General features: G+C 42.4%; 1 protein-coding gene across 1 annotated transcript in view; it reads left to right on the top strand.

Annotated features, from left to right (window-relative positions):
* Positions 1-5,859, top strand: part of LOC112070767 (uncharacterized) — an 18,740-nt gene extending 12,881 nt beyond the window's left edge. The window contains exon 3 of the mRNA XM_024138216.2: positions 4,292-5,859. The gene's annotated coding sequence lies outside the window, so the exon portion shown is untranslated. The remainder of the gene's footprint in view (positions 1-4,291) is intronic.
* The last annotated feature ends 649 nt before the right edge of the window (positions 5,860-6,508 follow it).

A 6,508-nucleotide genomic window follows, 5' to 3' on the forward strand; every position in this document is an offset into this window, starting at 1 on the left:
TTCTATCTTCTTCTCTGCTGTTCTATCCTCTTCTCTCCTGTTCTCTCCTCTTCTCTACCCTTCTCTCCTGTTCTCTCCTTTTCTCTCATGTTCTCCCCCTTTTCTGCTCTTTTCTCAATTTGTCTCCTGTTCTCTCCTGTTCTCTCCTCTTCTCTAAAGTTCTCCCCCCTTCTCTCCCCTTCTCTCCTCTTCTCTCCTGTTCTCTCCTGTTCTATCATGTTCTCTCACCTTCTCTCTCATTCTCTCTCCTGTTCTCTCCTGTTCTCTCCTCTTCTCTAAAGTTCTCCCCCTTCTCTCACCTTCTCTCTTCTTTTCTCCCGTTCTCTCCTTTTCTATCCTGTTCTATCCTGTTCTCTCCTGTTCTCTTCTGTTCTCTCCTGTTCTCTCCTGTTCTCTCCCCTTCTCTTCACTTCTCTCCTATTCTCTCCTATTCTTTTCTTTTCTCTCCTATTCTCTCCTATTCTTTTMTTTTCTCTCCTGTTCTCTCTTCTTCTCTCCTGTTCTCTCCTGTTCTCCTGTTCTCTCTTGTTCTCTCGTTTTCTGCATCTCTTCTCTGCGGTAGTTAACAACATTTCCACCTAACTTTCTTTGCCAAGCTTCCGTACAGTAGTGTAATTGTTTTCTGTGCTTACCTTGCCTGTGTCCCAACTGGATCCCTATTCCCTATAGGCACCAGTGGAGGCTGGTCGGAAGGAAATATAAGAGGACGGGCTCATTGTAATGGCTGGAATGGAATTCATGGAAATGGAAACATGTGGCTTCTATATGTTTGATGAGTTTGAGTCCATTCCATTAATTCCATTCCAGCCATTACAATGAGCCCGTCCTCCTATGGCTCCTCCCACCAGCCTCCACTGATAGGCACAACTTTTTTCCCGGCTCATCCAGTTACAGTAGCAAGGCTGAATGAGTCATGATAACCCAAGGACACATAGCTAACCCATGAGTTTATCCTCCTTCACTTCATCTATTCTGAAGTATAAACTGGGTGGTTCAAGACCTGAATGCTGATTGGCTGACAGCCGTGGTATATCAGACCTTATACCACGGGTATGACAAAACAGTTATTTTTACTGCTCAAATTACGTTGGTAACCAGTTTATAATAGCAATAAGGCCCCTCTGGGGTTTGTGGTATATGGCAGATATACCACGGCTAAGGGATGTGTCCAGGCACTCTGTGTTGTGCCGTGCAGGGGAACAGCCCTTAGCCATTTGTATACTGGCCATATACCACACCCACTTGGGCCTTATCGCTTAAATATCCATCACTACATTAAGACTGAACAGTACAGAAATACCTCTATGGAATGGAAAATCCAATATATACAGTGGGGAGAACAAGTATTTGATACACTGCCGATTTTGCAGGTTTTCCTACTTACAAAGCATGTAGAGGTCTGTTTTTATCATAGGTACACTTCAACTGTGAGAGACGGAATCTAAAACAAAAATCCAGAAAATCACATTGTGTGATTTTTAAATAATTAATTTGCATTTTATTGCATGACATAAGTATTTGATACATCAGAAAAGCAGAACTTAATATTTGGTACAGAAACCGTTGTTTGCAATTACAGAGCTCATATGTTTCCTGTAGTTCTTGACCATGTTTGCACACACTGCAGCAGGGATTTTGGCCCACTCCTCCATACAGACCTTCCCCAGATCCTTCAGGTTTCGGGGCTGTCGCTGGGCAATACGGGACTTTCAGCTCCCTCCAAAAGATTTTTCTAATTGGGTTCAAGGTCTGAGGACTGGCTAGACCACTCCAGGACTTGAGATGCTTTACAGGGCCATCCACTTAGTTGCCCTGGCTTTGTGTGTTTCTTTTCGCTATGTCATGCTGGAAGACCCAGCCACGACATCTTCAAATGCTCTTACTGAGGGGAAGGAGGTTGCTTGGCCAAGATCTTGCAGATACATGGGCCCCATCCATCCCTCCCCTTCAATACGTTGCATTTCGTCCTGAACCCCTTTTGCAGAAAAGCATCCCCAAAGAATGATGTTTCACCTCCATGCTTCACGGTTGGGATGGGTGCTTGGGGTGTAACGTCATCCTTCTTCCTCCAAACACGGCGAGTGGGTTTGACCAAAAAGCTCTATTTTTGTCTATCAGGACCACAACGACCTTCTCCTATTCCTCCTCTGGGATCATTCCAGTGGTCATTGGCAAACTTTCAGACGGGCCCCTGGACATTGCGCTGGCTTGAGCAGGGGGACTTGCATGCGCTGCAGGATTTTAATCCATGATGCGTAGTTGTGTACTAATGGTTTTCTTTGAGACTGTTGGTCCCAGCTCTCTTCAGGTCATTGACCAGGTCTGACTGTGTTAGTTCTGGGCTTGAATCCCTCACCTTCCTTCAATGATCATTGATCCCCACGAGGTGAGATCTTTCATGGAGCTACCAGACCGAGGGTGATTGACCGTTCATCTTGAACTTCTTCCCATTTTCTCTAATTAATTGCGCCAACATTGTTTGCTTCTCACCAAGTGCTGCGCTATTGTCCTTGTTAAAGCCCATCCCAGCCTTGTGCAGGTCTACAATTTTATCCCTGATGTCCTTACACAGCTCTCTGGTCTTGGGCATTGTGGAGAGGTTGGAGTCTGTTTGATTGAGTGTGTGGACAGGTGTCTGTATACAGGTAACGAGGTTCAAACAGGTGCAGTTAATACAGGTAATGAGTGGAGAACAGGAGGCTTCTTAAAGAAAAAACTAACAGGTCTGTGAGAGCCGGAATTCTTACTGGTTGGTAGATGAGTCAAAACTTATGTCATGTAATAAAATGCAAATTAATTACTTAAAAATCATACAATGTGATTTTCTGGATTTTTGTTTTAGATTTCGTCTCTCACAGTTGAAGTGTACCTATGATAAAAATTACAGACCTCTACATGCTTTGTAAGTAGGAAAACCTGCAAAATCGGCAKTGTATCAAATACTTGTTCTCCCCACTGTATATAACAATATTTAGAAAATATTGTGCTATACGTTGTGCTATATTGTGCTATACGTCGGCTTCACTGTGGACTTGGGTTGAGGTCAATTCCATTTATTTTCAGTCGTTTCAGGTAGTAAACTGAAATTCTCAGAATTTACTGAATTGAAATGGAATCGATCCCAAACCATTGGTAGAAAAAGTAGTCAATTGTCAAACTTGAGGAAAAGTATAGATACCTTAATAGAAAGTTACTCAAGTAAAAGTGAAAGTCACCCAGTAAAATACTACTTGAGTAAAAGTATAAAAGTATTTGGTTTTAAATATACTTAAGTATCAAAAGTAAAAGTAAAAGCATAAATCATTTCAAATGTCTTATGTTAAGCAAAGCTGTCACGACTTCCAYCGAAGTCGGCTCCTCTCCTTGTTCGGGCGGCGTTCGGCGGTCGACGTCACCGGCCTTCTAGCCATCGCCGCTCCATTTTTCATTGTTCCATTTGTTTTGTCTTGTTCCCCGCACACCTGGTTTACATTCCCTAATCACATTGTGTATATATATTCCTCTGTTCCCCCCATGTCCTTGTGTAGTATTGTTTTGTGTTACGTGTTTTATGTGACGCGACAGGCTGGTTTCCCATGTTCCGTGTTTAAGTATGTTTATTTGGTAACTACAGCTTTTGTGACTGTTTTCGCGCTTTGCACATTTGCCATTTTTTTGCTGGAGATTTTGACGCAGTGGCGTCCGTCTGCTGTTTGCTCCTGCCTCAATTAAGTGTGCGCCTGTTCACAACTCTCTGCTCTCCTGCACCTGACTTTGCTACCGGTACGCACACCCGTGACAAAAGCGGACGGCACCATTGTCTTGTTTTACAAATGTACGGATAGCCAGGGTCCACACTCCAACACTCAGACATTATTTACAAAAAATGCATTTGTGTTTAGTGAGTCTGACAGAACATTTGCAGTAGGGATGATCACGTGTTCTGAATTTCACAATTTCCTATTAATTTGCTATTAAGCATTCAAAATGTAATGAGTACTTTGGGTTGTCAGGGTAAATGTATGGAGTAAAAAGTACAAAATTTTCTTTAGGAATGTAGTGAAGTAAAAGTAAAAGTTGTCAAAAATATAAATAGTAAAGTAAAGTACAGATACCCCAAAAAATGACTTAAGTAAAAGTACTTTAAAGTACTACTTAAGTGCTTTACACCACTGCCCCAAACCTTCTGGGGAGATGCTGTTGATGCGTAATTTAGCCAAACAGTTTACATCATTCATTGAAATGACCATTGACCATGGGTTGTATGTATTGCAGATTGGCCTTTTAAATGCTGTGTTTTTCTCTTCCTCAGGAGCCCTGACGTGGTGAAGAGATGTCAGTCAGTGGTGGACACGGTCAGAGCTCGCCCTGAAGGGGGGGATATTTCCAAGGGAAAACGCTCCAGACAGACAGGAGGGAAATTCCACATGAAAGCCTGCGATGCACAGGCCTTGAGATGCACAGTATGAAGCAAGCACTTCAACAGACATTAACATGTATGTGTGGTGTCCGAGGGGGTTGGCCAAAACATAAGACAGCAAAAATAAACATTTCTGATACAAATTGGACAATAAATTTGTATTGTATTGTCTAACCCAACCCTACTGATCACACCTAGATCCCTTTGAGCTAGACACCCAAAGGTAATCGACAAAATAATCTCTAGACAAATGAGAATGGATGTTGGAAGTTATACGATTATATTATCTATATTATCTATATTCATGTTTATAAATGTTAATTTTCTAAATGAGAAAATTGTACTGTCTGAAACATTCAATTCCAAAAAAGTTAAAATTGTCAACTGAATGTGTCACATTTCTTACCTTTGTGTATAAAATAAAGATAGCAGTGACCTAATAATTGGTATTAATATTGATTTGAAATGTTTTATGTTCTGTTCTGGCACCGATGCGTGTGTTTCCATTCTCCATTCTCCGATGCGTGTGTTTCCACAGCTGTCTGTATTCCATGGCACTAGTGTCTAAACTGCCTTTTCTGCATCTGAAATTACAACTTATTCCCTATATACTGTACTATTTTTGATCAGTGCCCTATGGAACCCTATTCCCTATATAGTGCACTACTTTAGACCAGGGCCCTATGGGCCCTGATCAACAGTAGTGGACTAAATATTGAATAGGGTGTCCTTTGGAACCCTGTCTTTATGATATGGAACAGACTACTGCGTGTTGGAATCGTCTGCAGGTAGGCCTGCTACCCTCTCTGTCTCTCTGTTTATTAAAAGAGAGTTTCACCACTTCTCTCCCAGAGCCCCTACAGATAGGCTGCTACCGTACATCCCTCTGTCTCTGGCTGCGTTTACACAGGCAGCACAATTCTGTTCCTTTTCCCACTAATTGTTCTTTTTGACCAATCACATCAGATCTTTTCACATCAAATATATTTTTCTGAGTTGATCTGATTTGTCAAAACACCAATGTGTGAAGAAAAAAAAGATACGAATTGGGCTGCCTGTGTAAACGCAGCCCTGTTTCCTCTCTCACCACAGAACAGCTCTGTTTCTCCTCTCTCGTCTGTTGACGTCAAGCCCAGTTTCCTCCCGTCACTCCCGTCTCCTCCACCCTCACCACAGAACAGCTCTCTTTCTCCTCCTCAAGCCCTGTTGACTGATAACCGATGTACTGAGTCTGTACCATTACAAACTGTTAGAGCGACTTTATCACGGTGTTACGTAATTCCGGACAGATTCTTGCTTGCTTGAACGCCACTAACTCAGATACACATGAAAACATGAAATGAGCCAGGGAATCGGTAGAACATCACTCAGAGATGCACAAAAAACAAAATAACATTCAAAATGGGTGAACCTTTCCTTCAAGCAAAATCTGAATAAAAATGTTGAAATCTTCCAATTACTAAGAAACCGTCTCTCATCGTATTCATTGGATAACGCCTGTTTGGGAATTAACATGCTCTCATATTTCAAAGTTGTTTGACTGTTCTACTTTTCTAATGTTTTTTGGAACTTTTTTTCCCACCGACACATGATTAGGTGTGTGAAGACAGGCCAGACAGGCTCAGTTCCGAATGAAAAGAAAAAGCTTGTCTTCAAAAGCCAAGCTCTCTCAGAGAGTCTCGTCTACAGTTTAAGTGTTGGATGTTGGATGTTGCTGAATTCGTAGAGAACACCACAACATATAAACCCCCCCCCCCCCCCCCCGCCCCCCCCCCGTGGGCTTTGACCTTTCAGCCAAGGCTCGTCTGCATATATTCTCCTGCTATTCATCTCATCAGCCACATGACACTAGACTGGAGGAGTCTGCTCCTGTTGGCTGTGTGTTTCTCCTCAGTTAAAACAATGAAAGAACTAGTAGTCTGGAACGCAAAGCAAAACAATACTACCTGAGGACAAAATGGTTGACTACTGATATTCCCATTGTGCAACCATCTATCACTGGTAGGACTTAGGAATAGGGGGTAGCCATCTTGTGGTATGAACATAGACCTGTTCATCATATAAACAGCTCTGACAGTCTGTGTGGACTGTTTGGTTGCTTCCACCCAA

Source organism: Salvelinus sp. IW2-2015, unplaced genomic scaffold (genome assembly GCF_002910315.2).
Source record: "Salvelinus sp. IW2-2015 unplaced genomic scaffold, ASM291031v2 Un_scaffold1421, whole genome shotgun sequence".
Taxonomy (NCBI): domain Eukaryota; kingdom Metazoa; phylum Chordata; class Actinopteri; order Salmoniformes; family Salmonidae; genus Salvelinus; species Salvelinus sp. IW2-2015.